Genomic DNA, 17,949 nt, shown 5'->3' on the forward strand with positions numbered 1-17,949 from the left:
AATGTCACATAACCTACTGGATGAAAAAAGGCTAGACCTTCCCAACAAGTTTAAATAAACCCCGCAGGATAATGCTGGCTCTCCTGGGGGCACCAAAAGCTGATGGCTTTGAAACAGGAGGGGAGGGTATTTTCAGCGGGGCTGCCCAGCATGAGAGATCCTGTATGTCTCACAGCTGAGCTTGTTTTATTGAAAGGTTGTTTGAAAGGCCCTGAACCCAAGACATCAGTGGTCATGTTTGTTTGGCTTAAAGAGGAGCAACATTCAAAAGCTTCAGTAAAAAAGAACAGTCCAAATAGTTAAAGTACAGAAGAGAAAATGAGATGGGTTAGTCCCACAGCAACTTGGGAAAATAAGCAGGGAAGATTTGTAGAAATTAATAAAATGGCCTCAATATAGCTTCAATTACAGCCTGCTACAAATGTTCACAGCACAAGCCTAGCTTAACTGCGCTGTGCAAATAAGTGCCAAAACGGGTACTGTTATCAGGTAATGGAGTCAGAGGAAGAGAGAGGCCGTTTGTGAACTTGACACTCCCATTAGGCCCCTACTGGAAAGCACAGTATTTGATCAGGAGATGGGAATTGAGCAGAAATGAACTGAAACTAGATCCCACATGACTTATTTTCCTGTTGGCTCTCAGCTTTAGGTGTCACTCAGACTTAATAAAGCTCTCAGATTTTCATTTTATCACAGAAAATAGACTGGGCAAAAATAAAATCAGTCGGTTTTGCCTTAATGGAGCAAAGTAATGGCGAGGTGAAACTGACACAACACATTTTGTCCATAGTAATACTATCAAAATGAAAGCATATTCACTTCTGGAGTTTTCCAGGAATCAATTCAAACTGAATATTGGCCTTTTTCACAGACTTTATTTCATAATGGTTCCAACAAATACAGCACTTTGGCAATAGCCTGTCACCTCGGGTGATACCAACACAGCTATTTCACCCTATAGAGTTACAGTATTCTCTAGCTCACACTGAATCTCCTCCACCAACCTATAACTCTTATTTTATTTCCGCACTTTATACATTAGAGGTACATTACACCCATCCCAGTGGATAGGATGAGTCCACTTTTACACCCAGGTGTTACATTGCAAGGTTAGGTCATTTCGATGGCTATGACCTTTGATGGCTCCATCTTCAATGAAAATGATCTGGTGATCTCCGCATTGACATGCACACAGATGCCCTTGTGCTGTACATTCACACTATGGTGATAAGGCCAGAGCAATTCACTTGGGGGACATTATGGAAATATTCATTTGGGAATTACGAATTATAATTAGAACATAAGGCCATATTTCCATGTCTTAGGTATGATTGGGTTTGCATAGTTTCACACTGACAGGGCTAAAAAACAGTCTTTACAAAAACCAGAGATTTTCCTGCATCTTTCCTGGATTATTCTTTAGAGGAGCTTACAGTTGGTATGTTTATCATTCCAGTGTTCTTTAGAGAATGTTTTGCTCTTAAAGAAGTAATTAGATCAAGTAAAGTGAGAGGAAAAATCCAACACTGAGTCCCAAGTGTTCTGGTATGCGATTAATTATTCTGAAGAAGACAGATGTTAAATTGTGTATGCCCATCAGCGCTAAGACTTTCTGAAGATTTATCATTCATGTAAATCATGAATAAAATATTTCCTTGTTGAGAGAAAATGCTACATCTGTTTGGTGCATCGTTTACTCCCGACTGCAACAAAATAAGCACACAAATCTGACCTATTAAAGCCTGTTTTTGACACAGAGTGGACATAAAGTGTGAAATTGACAACTTGCGTGATTTGCACTAAATTGCAAATCACAATTACTTCAGAGAGATTAAAAATTGTTTAACAAGTATATATTGCTTTACTATCACAACTTAATAAACTGTGCTCTGCAAATACAGAGTACTAATGATGTACAATAAATGGTAAAAAAAAAATCCTTCAAAAAGCAACTCAATTGACTGTTTTTCATCTGTATGAAGTACACGTGTGCTTCTATTTTCTCCAGATGTATGAATAAATAAGTTAAAACAGTCAAGCGAGTGTGAGAGTGTCATGGGGATCACGGACGAGGCAATGGTGGTGAAGGAGGTCGAGCCACAAGCCACCGGGACGGTAGCGTCTCCAATCGCCCCTGGCGACCATCACGTTGCCATGCTCCGGAACAGACAGGCCTGCTCGCACAACAGATGGAACTAATGATGCGAAACAAAAGAGATCATTTCACCGTGGTCCTCTAGGAAGCCACAAAGAGAGGCTTGGAAGTTTGAATGATGGGACCAGGGGACTTGCATGGGGTTAGATATGGGTAGCCTTTTTTTTCCTGGATGTGCTCAGATGAATAGGGAAAAGGCCTTTGATGTTTCTTACAGAAAGCGGCACGTTAAGAAGGCAAGTATAGAAAATATGAGAAATTGTAATCAACCTTCAAGTTCTTCTGAGGATCCCCAATAGAGATGGGTTTTGTTTCTGATTTTATGGACTTTGGGGTTCCTGATAATTATCCGGTCACATATGGTTCATCAGACCTCTGATGTTAAATTCTCACGGATGAAAAATGGGGACCAAGACAGCTGTGAAACTGTAATTACAGGACTGAAATTTCAAGCTTTGATAATAGCTCTCCGTTCATATACAAACATGTTTGTAATCAGAAAATTTGACATATAATATAATATTTTATTAATAAAGTATTTACGTCCAATTATTCACTGCTGTAGTTGATTAATCTCATCAGACTTTGGTTAAGTTTGATAGCAAAGCCTTGATATATAATTTATCTTTTACCAGAATGATTAGCTAAGATAAAATAATTGAAATGCCAAAGTTTAAGGCAAATTATCAGGTAACAGTCTGGTGAGCAAAGCGGCAAAATGTCTTATAATATATGTTATATACCATCCGTTTTTTACTCTGTGCTGGATAACAGTTATAAACAAACTGCTGTGTCCTGAACTGACAAAAACAAATCAAATTTGAGCTGAGGACATTTGCATATCCTGAGGGACAGGATTAGATTTAGAGGTCATCTCTTACGAGCCAGTACTCAGTAGACGCCAAAGTAATGTTTCTATGTCAAGTACATTCAATTGAAGCCTATGTGAGCCCAGTCTGTTTTCCAAGTCAGACAGTCAGAGAGAGGGAGCACAGCTCTCTAAATACAGTATGTGAACTGAGAGAAGCCAAACACCTTGGGATGGGATTTAACCAGGATGGAGCGGAGTGGAGCCCAATCCATGCCCATCCACACATGGAAGGGATCACTGGGAAAAGTTCAGCTCCGACACTGACACAAACAGCGGAGCAAGGCCTGTATTAGAGTCAGGTTAGCAAAGATAACACTATCAGCCTGATCCCCATGGGTACCAAATGCCGGGCCTTGCTGGCAAATAAAGCTACAGTGTCTTGACTCCTTGGCACATTAGCTCTGATTACAATGACCTTCATTATATCAGCTACCCTTATTACAACACGTAGAAGGCGTCTCTCCCCTGGGCAAAGCACAGTGGGGGAAAGAGTAAAGGAAAGCGGTGAGATTCACTAGTAAGGCTTGAGCTGTGAAAACCAGTGCTAAGACCTGTACTGTAATGTACAATTAGCACCTGTGAAAACACTCACAGGACTCAGAATTGCTGACTAGTCACATCACTTGAAGAGGGTTTGTGGACGTATCGTTACATTCAGATTTAAATAGTGCTATTTTTTTTAAAAAGACCTTACTGTGTTTCACTGGGACCACTCAGAGATAACAGAACTTGAGCTGGTTCATATCTATTTGGACTTTTTCTGAAATTCAGTAATTAGAGTTAAGAGTTAATAGTTAATGGTTATGGAAACAGTAATTAGTTAACATTAAATAAACCTAAGACATTGAAACTGTCAAACAACATTGTCTGTACTGCTGCTTTTCACAGCAAATATAAACTCACTGCACCTTTAATGTTCTTGATTCTTTGCTCCTTTACAACAGTGTATCCAGAGAGAACAAATATTATGAATAAATATTCTTTTTTATAAGACTTCATTACTAAATAACATGCTGGACTATTCAGGGATTTACCATTCCACATCCTATGCACACACACGAGCCCTGTTTAATATGTAACAACATTGTTAACCTCAATTTCCTGCCCACTCTGCCCCTCCACAGGCCACATTGTTAGCTTGAGCGAGCTCTTGGCAAACGTTACTGCCGTGGTGGTGACTCTCATTCAGTCTGACCACCCTGCAGGCAGGGGGATTCTCTCCCACAGCCCCTGATCATCCCTCCCTCAGGCTCCTGCTGTGCATCTCACCCTCCCTCTTTGCTGGCAGGTGACTGAAAATAACAGACATTGCCCTGAGAGGGCCGCTTCACCGCATTCACTCAGCGCTGCCAACACACCCCAACACGGGATGAGCTGAACTGTGGGAGCTCTGAGGACCATCCCTTCAACCAGCAGGAGGGCTCGATGTTTGTTTTTGTGCTGAGATACAGAGGGGTAGGAGGAAGGATGCGGGTTGGGGCGAGGGGGGGCTGCAAATCAGCTTATTTTGGATTAAGAACAAATCAAGAGATTTTAAGAATTACGAGATGCGTCTCAACAGCAAGTTGAAAACAAAAACACCTGTAGAAGGCAGAGGATGGCAACCAGTGAGAGACACACACGGTATCACTGTTAGCCTCTCATTCACACATTTGTCAAAGTATAATTCCAGAAGAAGAATAGAGGATACAATAGCAATATAGCCAAGAGTGCACTTAACAAAATCAGAGTTTAAGCCATGTTGATCCCCGATGACAGTATGTTAAAAAAAGCAAATAAAATTGTAACTTAATTATAGATTTATAATGAGCCAGTGCACCACTGCCAAAAACAAGTCCCATACCAAGGCAAACAGGCACCTGCTGAATGCTCTCTGCTCATGGGTTTTCATAGCTTAATTAATCTAGGCCTTGGGGTATCATGACTCGTGCGTGCTGCTTGCGTGCATGTTTGAGACAATTAAGTTGTTCTACGAAACAAGAGGTGCAACTTCAACGAGGAGCAGAGACACCAATACTGCACATTACAGGCCCCATTTTGTGTTTTGTGAAAGTAGAGTCAATTATCCAATAATTTGTTTCCCGCCGACAGAAACAGAAAATTAATGACAACTGTGTGAAATGTTTTTTTCATAAAACTGAATTACAAATCATTTAGTTTGATCTCTCGGTGATGGTAAGCCAATCTGGCACCAATTTATACTTGAAATCGTTTTTTTTCCCATTACTGTTTTTACTATTGGATACATTTGCTATCAAATTTACAGCAAATATTGGTGTATCATGTACAATGAGACTCACCTTCCTGTTGAACAGTCTGTGCTAAAGCTGAATCCGCTGAGCAGTTATCGCCTCAGGCCGATGCTCACACCGCCACCTGATTTCTGTAGATAAACATAAAACAGCTGTTTACCATCACACAGAGTTTCTTTGAAACTGGAGATTTAAAGCACCAAGAATTTGACCAGATTGCACAAAAGATGCCAATGCTAATGCGACCAATAACAGTTTGGATGTCAATGTACAAATCTTCAAAAGCAGTCACACAAAGTCACACCAGGAAAAAGCTCTGCACCCCTGGAATGATAATATACAGTTCACACATATTTTAACGTCAAGCCGGAAATTTGATTCTGGCATTCTGTGTAAATAATGATAAATAATGATGTCTGAATAACGATAATGTTGTTATTTAAATCAAACTTTTGATCTTGTGAGATTATTTCTCTATAATGATCAGCAACCTCTGTGCAAACAGATTGATGTAAATGGTTAAAGTCTTAAAGCGAAACCATGTAACTTTTAAAAGGTGCAAAAAAAATGGAAGAGGTACACTATTTTGCATTAAAAAAAAATAGAAGCAAAATAAAAATAATGCACCACACCCACCCTAATCTCTGTGTTTGGCCACTACAGTGTATTTTTCTGAAGTGTGTGTTGGCTGAAAGCATCTTCATATCTGTGTTCCCAAGCAACCAGGTGTAAATAAAGACTCTGAAGGAAATGCTACGGCACCAGTGAACACTCCATAGCGATGGGTAGCGGTAGTGAGTCATTTCATTGTTTTCCAGCCAAAATTTAAAAAGAAGGAAGGTGTCTACAACAAACACATTGGGGGAAATGCAAGAGCCACCATCAATTGGAGCCGTTGAGTGTTACCAGTAAGAAAAAAGCCAAATCGGAAGGATGTCAGCCAGCCAAAAAAGATAATGACAAATAGCGCAGTCAGACAATATTAACCCTTTATGATCCAACAATGACAATGTGGAAATAAGCAAAGCAACGGCTTACTCTAAGATGCCGTCTGCTTTGCTCTGCCATTAATGCAACTTCCAACATCAACTTCTGCTCTGCATTGGTTACTACGTTGAAGTGTACATTTTTCTGTCATCACTGATTGTTGCTGCAATACAATATCCTAATGCTGCCTTTAGGAGGGTGACTGCTACAGTTCAAAGTAAACTAACATTAGAGTTAGCGTTACCTATGGCTCCACTAAGTAATTTACACAAACTACCTCTCATAACCCTGTTTATTTTTACCGCAATTACCACTGGACGCATCCTAACATCCTTTATTAATCAGTCTTTTGGTGAATTATGATTGTTATCTCGCCAATATGTAACTTTGCTTGTTATCAACTAAGCTAAGCTAGTGTGAAGATGAAGTTAATCGTTTGTGGGACATATTCATGTTCGGTAACTCACAAACTGCGTGTTGACACAGCCTGAGCTGTCACCGAGGCGAGAACCTTTCCTGTTGCTGGTCTCTCAGTCAGTGTAAGGAAAAAAGCATAGCGAGGAATGTCACAGCAGTGAAACCAAAAGTAAAATCATAGATCTCATCTGAAGACATATTTCCTCTCCTCTATTCTACTCTAAAAAGTGTGTGAGCAGTGTTTGTATGTTTACTGAAAAATCTAAATGAATGTGATAATGATATATTTATGTAAAATACAACAGAAATAATTGGTGACCAAAATGAATAGGACAAAAAGTATGAAATTCTCATGACTGCTAATTACCAGTTTGAATGAGCCTGATAACTAAAGAGAAAATGTATTAAATGCAATAATTATTACTATTGCTAATTACATTTCCAATTATGTCACTAATGAGAACAGCTTAATTATCAGCACATTGAATAAATACGAGTTTTGCTTTCTATTGTTTGTGATGGAGGTGGTGATGTGGTTACGACATGACCAAAAACACCCAAGGTAAAGCTGTAGACTCACACAGTAGCACAGATGGTCATTAAATAACGATAATGCAAATAATATGCGCAATAATCTAGATCTGACTATGCTGTGTGCAAATGTCTTCTTCATCTGTTAACAATGTTATCACAAGTTGGGCCTGAAAAGAACTGCCTTTATTATTCTGCAGTAGATGTGATGCAATTTATCAACATATGATCAGCTATATGAAATACTTCACTGTTTTATTAGATTTATTAGTTTTTACTAACTGCCTTCTCAATGTAAAACAAAATCTGACCTGTATTTGAAATTTCATCAACACAACTTTTAAATTTCCAAAAACAAAAAGAAGGAGATGCAGATAGAAAAGTACTGTACATGTAGAACTCAATTTGTTCAACTTTTTTTAGTTGACGCAACAATGAACCAAATGTACCTTTAGTCATCTAGAGAATTCTTCCTTGTGACAAATTATGAGTCATTCAACATCTAGTGAATTTTGGCACAATTAAAAATACATGTTTCAGCTAACATGACTTGATCGTGAAGAATATGTTCTTTTCATTGGAAAAATATGTCTTTTTACAACATACCAGAAACTTAAGGCACAGCTTATGTGCTACAGATTGGAAGAGAGTTTAATATTCACTATGTTACAAGATGAAAAAGGAATATGAAAGTATGTTTGGCAGAGGCCAGGCACAAGTCTGGAGCTCAGTTATTTCCTGCTTTGGATAGTATATGATGCACTTTTCTATCTTGTGCATCTGAATCTATCACGGACCATCATAACACCTCTTATCACTGATCCCCCCAACAGCCCACCTGCGACCCTCCTCAACAAGGCGAACTGCACCCCGTGTGGCAGTCGAAATATTGCTGTATCACACTCTGAGACTCTCAAAATGCTGCTGATATTTCTCGCATTCCTCAAGGGCGTTGCTCTACAGAAGCAGAAGTGTTGCTGAGGACCGTAACTGAGTGCCAAGTAAAGGCATGATGGATTAGAGTCATATTTCCATATGGCTGCTTCCTAATCCTACCATCTGAGGTAAACACAGGACCAGGTGAGGCAACACGCCTGTCTGAGACACCTCTGTAACGCAGAGGGATCTCCTCTTCAACACCCACGGGACGGCTACTTCCGACATGCAGGGAACTTGTTCACGGTGGGTTCCAGTAATGATCGCGACGTACATTTTTTCTATCCTATTGCTGATTCATAAAACAGAATACTCATTCAGTCTATTCTTTAAAAAGCGTTTTTACATTTGACATTCTGTATATCCATTATTGGGAAGATCATTCCAGAAAATAAAAGATATATTCTACATTACCAGAAGGCGCTCCAAACTTTGAAAATCTGTAATAAACCGAAGAGCTGGGTGGTTACTGTGAGTAGTGATGGCCACAATGGCTCAATTCGTATCTCTCGGAAGTAATTTTGACCCAAAAATTGCCTGAATTTTCAAGTATACTTACAGTTTTCTTGCTATACACACAATCTGTTTTAAGATCAGAACCTGAACATCTGGTTCAGCTCTTTGTGTTTTTCATGTGTTCAAAAAGTGAGCAATAAGGTGATACATCTGTGTGTGTCACTGCCAAGGAATGCTGCCAACCTTAGTTTCAAAGTCTCTCACCTCAGAGGCAGGACAAGAAGAGGAACAAAGAATGAAACCAGAAAGGAACGATGTTTTAAGATGGCTTTTTTTCTTTTCTTTCTTTTTTTTTTTTTTTAAATCTAGATCATTACGTAAAAAACAGGTTTTGATATGTTACGGCATGACTGTTTTTCAATACATTTTTTACACATGACCTCTCAATTTGAAAAAAGAATGTACACACCCATAGAACAGGTACTTGAGGTAAAAAACACTCACAACAGAAAGCTTCAGGAAGATGGGTATTTCACAAGTAAATGGGGTATGTACTTTCTGGTATTTGCCTCAGACTGGTATTTTCCATTACAGTGATGACTCTTTCTGGGACAGGAAAGCACAGATGGGTAGGAAAGCTACTGGCAATGCTACAAAGCATGTGAAAGGATGTATGTATCAGGGTTTTGGGGGGAGATGACATGCAATGCTTATATTTCAAAAAGAAACCAGTCAGGTTCTTAGTATATAGACTTCATACTTTACAAGAACTATTCATGCCAGTAACTCTGAGGAGTGAGATATTAACCGCAGCTCTGTCTCTCACTGTGTCAGGTGAGTCTACAGTTACATATGACTGTGAAGCTTTCGACTGTTTTGAAGTGAAATGAAACATAAGTAGAAGAGGAAGGCACATGTTAAAAGAACTTTTTTTTTATTATTACCCGGAGAGTTTAACGGTTGTTTTCATAAATGTGACATTTTCCTGCAATCCCCTTAAAAACAATATTTAAATAAAAACAAAGTACACTTACTAAAGTACACAGTAATACTATAAACACAGCCCAGAGCCAAGCCACTTGTGAAAGCCTTGTCAGAACATGTGAATGAGGGAAGGTTCTAAAAAAGTGCATATTTTGATTCTGGTGATAAAACAGCAATCACAGGAGCTGAAATGTGTTAACTGTTCAGTGACTGTAAATATTTTATGGTGGTCTGCAGATGAGAATTCATCATTTCTAAGAAGTTCAATCGGTATACAAATTTACAGTAAAATATTTGAAAAAAAAAAAAAACTGAGTCTATCTAAAGAAAAAAAGACCTTTGAGGTTTGAAACACTACTACTCATGCATTAAAGCAAGCGCATGACAAAAAGAAAAAATCTGAACCTGAATGGTGAGATTTTCTGAGGGTATGTTAACAACAGTTGCCTTTGGGCATAAGTATGAGATAAATATACTGTACAATATACACACACCTTTGTCACGCAATGTGACTTAAGCAAAAACAGCATCCACGTTCATGATTACACTTCCCATAAATGCAACGTGCAGCTGGCCAAGCTTACTTTTTTATGTAGTTGATTTTTTTTTTTTTTTTTACTTTATAGAGTCTTCGCTGGCAGAAAGATAGCCAGCTTTAAAGATTCTTATTCACTGAACAGTAATATCAATCACTGTTTACATCAGTAGTAAAAATGTTAAATGTATCTGTTCCTTTCAAGAAGACTAGATCTAAATGCAATTTATTATATTATATTGGTGATACAGACACAGCCTGTAGTAACACCACACTGCTCACATAATCATCTAAATCTTACAGTTTCAGTCATGCTTTTATTTAGGTTTTCAAAATCTTAAAACAACTGTTGGTTTTACTCTCTGTCAGCTGTCTAGTTTCAGGGTGTGTGTGTATGTGTGTGTGTGTGTGTGTGTATGTGTGTGTGAGTGAGAGAGAGAGAGAGAGAGAGAGAGAGAGAGGAAAAGAAGAATCATTTCTTTCTATAATCTCAAAGCAACACAAATCAGGACAAATTGTTACTCTATTAGATTAACATATTAGTTTATTTGAATTTCTCTAAGACTGCACCCACTGTGTTGTCTTCTGTTGAACTTTGGCTGCTCATGCCACTGTGATGTGTTGGAACTTTAGTGCCAAAGTTTTCATGGCTTGACTTGATATTTTAAAGGCAATGCAGAAATATCCAAGTGAAGCCGGCCGCTCCGCTGACTACTAATACGTAGCTGATTGAAGAGCCATTTTAATCTCCCATCCACCACAATGTGATTCAGTGTGACTAAAGCATTTTTTCAATGTACAATTATAAGTCACTATTTTTTTCCCACAAAAAGGTACACTACAAACAGCCAGTCTCATTTCCTTTTTCAAGTGCCTCTCTTAATGTGGAATATTCAAATTATGGTAGCACTAGGGAGATATTTATGTGAATTTCAATACATGTTAAGGGCATGTCTGTCACTTATAGATTCACTTATGATTATCAAATCAGGCTACAAAACTTGTACTTTCTATATTCACATGGAAGAAAGAAAACTTAAATCTATGTGGATTACAATGTATTCCAATAGCAACAACTTTGAAGATTTAAATAATAATTTTCTTGTGTGATTTGATTCAGATATATTTAGATAAAGCAATGACTGTTTGGAACATACAGTGTATTGGTGGACAGCAGACAAGTAGACTATGCCAAAGCATCAGTTTCAGAAGTTTTATGGATCTTTTAATGTGTTTTTTCTGCTGTGAAAGCTTTTCACTATTAGGTTCTATTGTACTGTAATGCACTGTATATGTCCACAGCTGCTTTCTCAATGAGGATAAAAACTTTTAACTTTTTACGGCACCCTTTCAAGCCTACAGAGGGTGGTTATTTGATAAAGATAGATTTTGGGTGGAGTATCGTTTAAATTGCATCTAGGTACCCATTCAATTTTAAAACGCTATTTTAATCTCAGGTTATTGACTATATTACAGGGAGTGTCATTTTTATATTTGTCTTGCACGCTATGACCCCACCTGTTTCATGCTGCTACAACAAGCCAATTGACGGCGTCACAGTGACCACATCTCCCAGGACATCTACTATACGTTCACTTTACCAACCTTAGATTTGGGTGTTTGCATCCTTATCCTCAAAATCATATGTTAGCGGTCCAGTTCCATTTGGTTTATTAACCCAACTTTGGTAGATTAACCTCTAGCTTCCAACTTCCAAATGTAGTGTTCGCACATGCCTGGACAAACTAAACTTGTGGGTAAATCACACCAGGTTTCATATTAACTGCTCCAAATGAACTAGAGCAAACTGCAATTTCATTTCCATACAACATTAAAATATAAGCAGCCATGGTCATATTTGTTTGCCTCTGGGATATAAAGTATATTTTTGGGCCTAAAGCACTGAGTTTGATTAGTAGTGGTAAAGCTTATAGAAACCATTTAGAAATGTCATCAAGCACACCTAATCTGTTGATAGAGTGAGACTGAATTGGTGTGACTGTTGAGTCCTTCCAATTTCAAGAGATTGTGTGTGATTGAGTCTAGAGTGTGTACCAAGTGTGGACATGTTGATTATGTATGCTAGGAGTGGTTCAGTCTTTTATTGGAAAATTTACACCCGTGCAGTGATTTATATAAATCAGTAGTGCCCACAAAGCAGTAAAACTCTAATTGTTTCTTCCATTTTGAAAGTCTAGCGTCCATTAAGGATGCAGTGAGTAATAAAAAGGACTTTTAATCAATCCTCTCTAGTTGATGAGTTGATGTGTGAATGGGCTATCCTACCTGACAGTGCTACCATATGCTGATTTCTTTTTCTATTAGTCAACAAAGAGATAAAGGGAGCTTATTTCAGTGCAGGTGACTGCATTTACTATATAACTTATTTGAAATACCTTAAAGAAAGAAGGTAATTCATTTGAATTGTTTCTGGTCTATTGATCTGTTTTCTTGTGTGAATAAACACTTGCTAAATGGGAAATTTTGCCTCTTTTTGTTATAGTTCAGCTCACTGTTGCCATTCACTGAAAAGTATTCAAGGATTTTGTGGCTCGATATGATCCAACCATGAATAAATAAGCCAAATGAATACAACCCCTCGCATCTTTTCAATACAAGTAAGTCTCACAGTCTTATAAAGACGTTTTAAAGCAAATGCAGTAGCATGCCACGTTACTCCCTCTTGCCCACACCGCAGTCTCTGTAGTGACCCTTTCATTGTCAGATTAGACTGGCCGACCCCTCCACGACCGGCTGGCATGGCCACAGTAAATCCTGGAGACTGCTCATGCTAGGGACCTCGGGTAATTAATAAAATCCCCATTACATGCCTTGTGCCCGTTGTTTGCTATTTCAACACCCCATTTGTGCCACGATTACAGTCATTATCAGTCACCGCCATTAATTCTCTACCCGATGCCAGAACTGCATACTAATAAATTGGGCTCTAAAATTTTTTTACCTTTCAAGGAGTTGGTGTTGGAGCTGGGCCAGGAAGTGCCACTCCAGATTAGGAGTCATCTGGTGACTCGGAAAGAGCCCTTTGAATAGAAGGCTGCTGCATCTTTGGAGATAGTTCAAATTTCCCCTTTGATTATTTTCCTTTCCCCTCCAAAATGAATCTTTATTAAGCTTAAATCCTGAATAAAATGAAATTAGCAGACTGCAAAATATTGCTTTCTTTTCTGACTCTATTCCCTTGTGCATGCATGCAAATTATAATGCTTATTTATGTAAATGAGGTGTCGTCTTTAATTAGTTTTGCTTGAGGGCATTAAAATACATGTATTCTTTCCCCAAAAATGATTTGTTTTGTTGCTCTGTTCAGTTTAAGTTCAAAATGAATGATTATGCCAACTAAAAAGGTTTATTAATTCGCTAGTTTTCTTTTTTTTTTCATCCTCTTTTTGAATATTATCTTCTCCACCCACTTCCTAAGAGTGTATTCTCTGTGAAATCGAAAAGCCTCTTCAGGCAGTAGTCTGAGTGCTACTCTGACAAGCACTTGTAAAAGGTCCCAGGTTGAAACCACATGGTAGAAATGCACTTCCACTTATCAAATCTGAAAGCTGTGCTCTTCAGCAATTCTCTCTATATGTATGTGTTTGGCTACATGACTGTTAGTATAATGATACATTATTGAACGGGAGATTTGCTTAACTGTTGTACTTTTACATCCATGTATGTATCCTAATGTGCTGTTAAACCATTGGAAAATACATCGCGCTCCAATCATGTGTTGATTCTATTCTCATTTTGTTCATACATCACAGACATATACATTTAGAGCATAACCAGTCTTGAGAGTGAGAGCTGCGTTATTAATCAAATGTTAATATCGATGTAAATTCCGACAGCCTGTCAGCTACCGAGGCCGAGCTCAAAACTGAAGCGAGCATGACCTGTTAAATGACGTTCGGCTGATTTGGGTCTTATTTTAATATTTGTTTAAAAGGATTTGCAGTGTTACAATAAATCTTCCTCTCTGCACTGTTTTTATGCATTTACTGTTGATTTACAGTCCCTTGTTGAGTGGCTATCGAACAGAAAACTGCTTTATGTCATTGTAGAAGGTGTTGGGTCAACTTCGGTTAGAAGCAGCAACTGACTGTGTCACGCAGTATTTCAAACCACTTGAGGTTGAAAGTGACCAACTGCAGCTCTGGTTATTGTTCAATATCATATCAGTATTCAGCATCCCTTCAGCTGCTCAGATGAGCTGAAATGGCAAGTTAAGATGCCCCCTCCCCAGCCTCCAAGTATGATTTATGGAAAGGAAGCTAAAACCATTACAGCATTTTTATTATTATTGTTCTTTCAAGGCTAATGCAACAATAGATTTTTGCATGATTGATGTGTTACACTAAACATTAGAGGATTACATTAACTTTGCATAGAACAGCTAAATGACATGAGATTACTTATTGTTATTTTTCCTCCACATGATCATACTGTAAACGCAATATATATAGTATTTCTTGGCACATATTGATTACTATATACATACAATACATACACACTAGGTGAACAATGTGCATTAATGCTGACTTGTCTGTTATGGCTTTAGTTGTCTGCTTTCAACACATTTTTTTTTAGTGAAAACTATAAGACGCTCTTTGTTGTTATAGAAAAGTTAGTGAACAGCAGTGCTTAAGAGATTAAACAAATGTAAGTGACTTTGATAGCCTCTCATCTGCCCCCTCCATTCTGCAAATTATTAAAACTGTGTTCTTGTGGGAGGGAATATGGCAGCAATATGCTGATACAGTACTTCAATCAGCTAGGAGGAAATTCCACATGTAATAAGGAGGAATCGCTGGTCTCTGTTCTACAGTTCCGACCATGAGTTTCAGCTGTCAGGCCATATAGTACAGCCATAAACTCTCTTTCATGGCATCTGAGATAGAAAAACTCTTTGGACCACATCAAACCTCTCATACAATACGCACATGCACAGGCAAGGTCTAAATACTCAACCCTGACTATGTCTTTAATAAGATGTCCTCACACCATTACTGTAACAATGTTTTTTCAGTACAACCATTTACAACCAGGCAATATAGCCATAAAAAAACACATACTTGAAAAGATACTTGACCCCAAGGGTTTAAGTCAGAACATCCTTTGACACTGTCTGTGTTTTGAGCTCATCAGGATAATGTGTCTTCTCAGTCCAGTCTCAAATCTAGTTGCTTTGCATTAGCCTGCATGATGGCCTGTTTTTACAAGTAACTCTTCGAGGTTCACCTATCATGAAAGCCCAATATTAAACCATTTCATTGTGTGAATTTAGAAGAGATAAGTGTACAGAGTTGTCTTAGTTACCATGAAAAGCTGTGCTTAAAAAACAGTTAAGTTTCTGATCGAGCCTTGAGTCAAAATCATGCAGAGCCGAGACACATCCTCCATTAAAATGTTGACGCATGCTTCAGGTGCCTTTTACGGGCATTTGTGCTTGTGTGTTTATCATGTCCAGGCCATACAGGCAATGATGGGCATCCAGCCAACTGATTCTCCCCCCAAAGTGCTAATTTGTGCCACTCTTGTGTGCACAACGCTATAATTACCTGAAAACGTAAACTGGAAGCTATGCCTGACAAAGACAAGAAACTGTAATAAAATTGAGCTTTTGGTTCTCAGTTGTGGTGCGTCTTATAAGACATATTAATGGGATGTTTAAAGGATATGGCACTTTTCCATTTGTCTTGTGGAAAAATCTCAAGCAAAACACCTGGCGCACTAAGTGCCTGCAGTCTGAACACTGAAGAGCAGCTAGCAGTCATGGCTTTCTTTTATGAAGCACTGTCACATCTAAAACATTTGCTATTAACTACGCTCTGCAGCTTTATACTGGACTTGTCATTTCCTGATTGTCATTATGCATGGCAGCTATATTTACTATTAGAATGTCAGATTTCAACACCTTTTAACTTTAACTGAATTACCTAAATTAATACAAAAATAGTCTGTTTAAAAACACATCAATCAAATCAGTCAGCTCGTGCTCCTCATGAACTAACATTAAATGCATCAAAACCCTGTTCTGTGACTGAGGACTAGACCACAGGTGTCTTTAATACAGCTGAAAGAAGATTTATACCAATAGGTTTTTGAGTGTGCCTATGGTATTTTTTTTTTTAATTTAACCAACTAATTTAAAATCAGTCCCAACATTCAGTTTAAGTTTGACAATTTTCATGCCTAAAATGTTTACATATGATGTGTTATTGTACAGGAGATGGATTAGTAGCTCATTGAGGGAGGGTGAAGCAGGTTTCATTGCAGACGTTACACATCACCACCCTTAAAGCTGTTTAAGTAACAACCTGCCAGACCATATTGGAATTACTTCACTGTCCGGCCATCAGAAATGAAATGAATAATGATTTTTTTAAAACCTATTTACTGGCTGGAATCAATTAAAAATGCTCTGATATACAGTATAAATCTAATTCTAACAAAATAACTTCCCACCTGTATGCAGTCATAAAAAATGTACTCAGTTCACATGTATTTAGTTTTTTTTTCAGTCATTCCCCTTGAGGAACTAGTTTGAGCACTTCACAAAAAGGAACACAATGTTATGCTTTTGATGTGCATGTGCTGTAATGCCACATAGGTGCGGCTGCATTTCTCTAAAAACAGTGCAAGTTTTTTTTTCAGTGACGTAAATGCCAAGGACATACTTCTGTATGTCTTCTGCGTCTTCTGAAACCAAGCAAACAGAATGCATGGAATGCTCATTCTCAAACATGCCTCTAAAAATGAATCTGTTTTAAGTGCCACGTAGAATAAAAGGCCTCACTCTGCAAAGCTTGCATGGGCAAACCTGTTGGCGAATTTTAAGTGGGCTAAATACAGTTGAGTAGCACTACTGCATTTCTTATCACTTAGGGCACCTTTCCTGTCTTATATACGTATATGCACACAATAACTAAAATAATACAGTATCTGAACGTTTTAACTCATGTTAACAAATCTACTACTCCTCATATTAGCATTCACCACATTGTGCTTAACTGTCACAACTCTGGATAAAACGTGACATATGAAAAATGTTGCAGTTAGTGAAACTCGCCCTGCAACTTGTCCTAGATAAGAAAAGAGACAATTTACATACAGGAAGACAAAATGGATGTAAGAACACACAACAGGACAGACAGGTTGAACTATTATTTACTGTAGAGAGATGTAATTATTCTAATAAAAGTGTTCAACACCAACAGTCAGTACATTCCTCTGATACATAGTAAGGTCTAAACTCATGCCAAGATTGTGAATACTGAGGGAATATGAATACTGTGTTCCTTTGTGGGGGCGCATGACAGAAAGGAAGAGAAAATATGTTTCTTGTTCTTGTTGTTTTTCCCCCCCAAGAAAACAATATGTGTAGGATATTGTATTTTGTTTTCATTAACACTGTGTTTGACCCTATGTGTCACAATCTGAAAAGCAATGACTTGGGTGACCCCCTGATTCCCTTTGTGGAAGCATTTGGTGACAGCTATCGCAAAAATTTACCCCCACCCAACTTCAACTCATATGTCAGGGAAAAGACTCTTGTTATAACTCATGTTTTATTTCATTCTTCCTGGCCACCAGAGGCAATGCTTCAACACTGGATGACTTATGGGGATAAAAGTCATGAGGAATTCTTACGCAATTGTAAGAGGCAGAAGCTGTTGATATGATAGCTGATGTAATAGCATGGGGGTGTAGCAACATTTTTAAATGTATCATTGATAACTGAAATAAATGTTACGTTCATGGTATTTTGTTTCATTGACTCTTGATGCTTTGACATTATTGTTGTCATGAAGCAAAT

The 17,949-nt window shown here is 38.1% G+C and overlaps 1 protein-coding gene across 2 annotated transcripts in view; it reads right to left on the reverse strand.

Annotated features, from left to right (window-relative positions):
- casz1 (castor zinc finger 1) overlaps positions 1-17,949 on the reverse strand; it is a 177,637-nt gene that overhangs the window by 137,325 nt on the left and 22,363 nt on the right. For both annotated transcript variants that reach the window (XM_067591931.1, XM_067591930.1), the window contains exon 3: positions 5,327-5,409. The gene's annotated coding sequence lies outside the window, so the exon portion shown is untranslated. The remainder of the gene's footprint in view (positions 1-5,326; positions 5,410-17,949) is intronic.

Source organism: Thunnus thynnus, chromosome 6 (assembly GCF_963924715.1).
Source record: "Thunnus thynnus chromosome 6, fThuThy2.1, whole genome shotgun sequence".
NCBI classification, from domain to species: domain Eukaryota; kingdom Metazoa; phylum Chordata; class Actinopteri; order Scombriformes; family Scombridae; genus Thunnus; species Thunnus thynnus.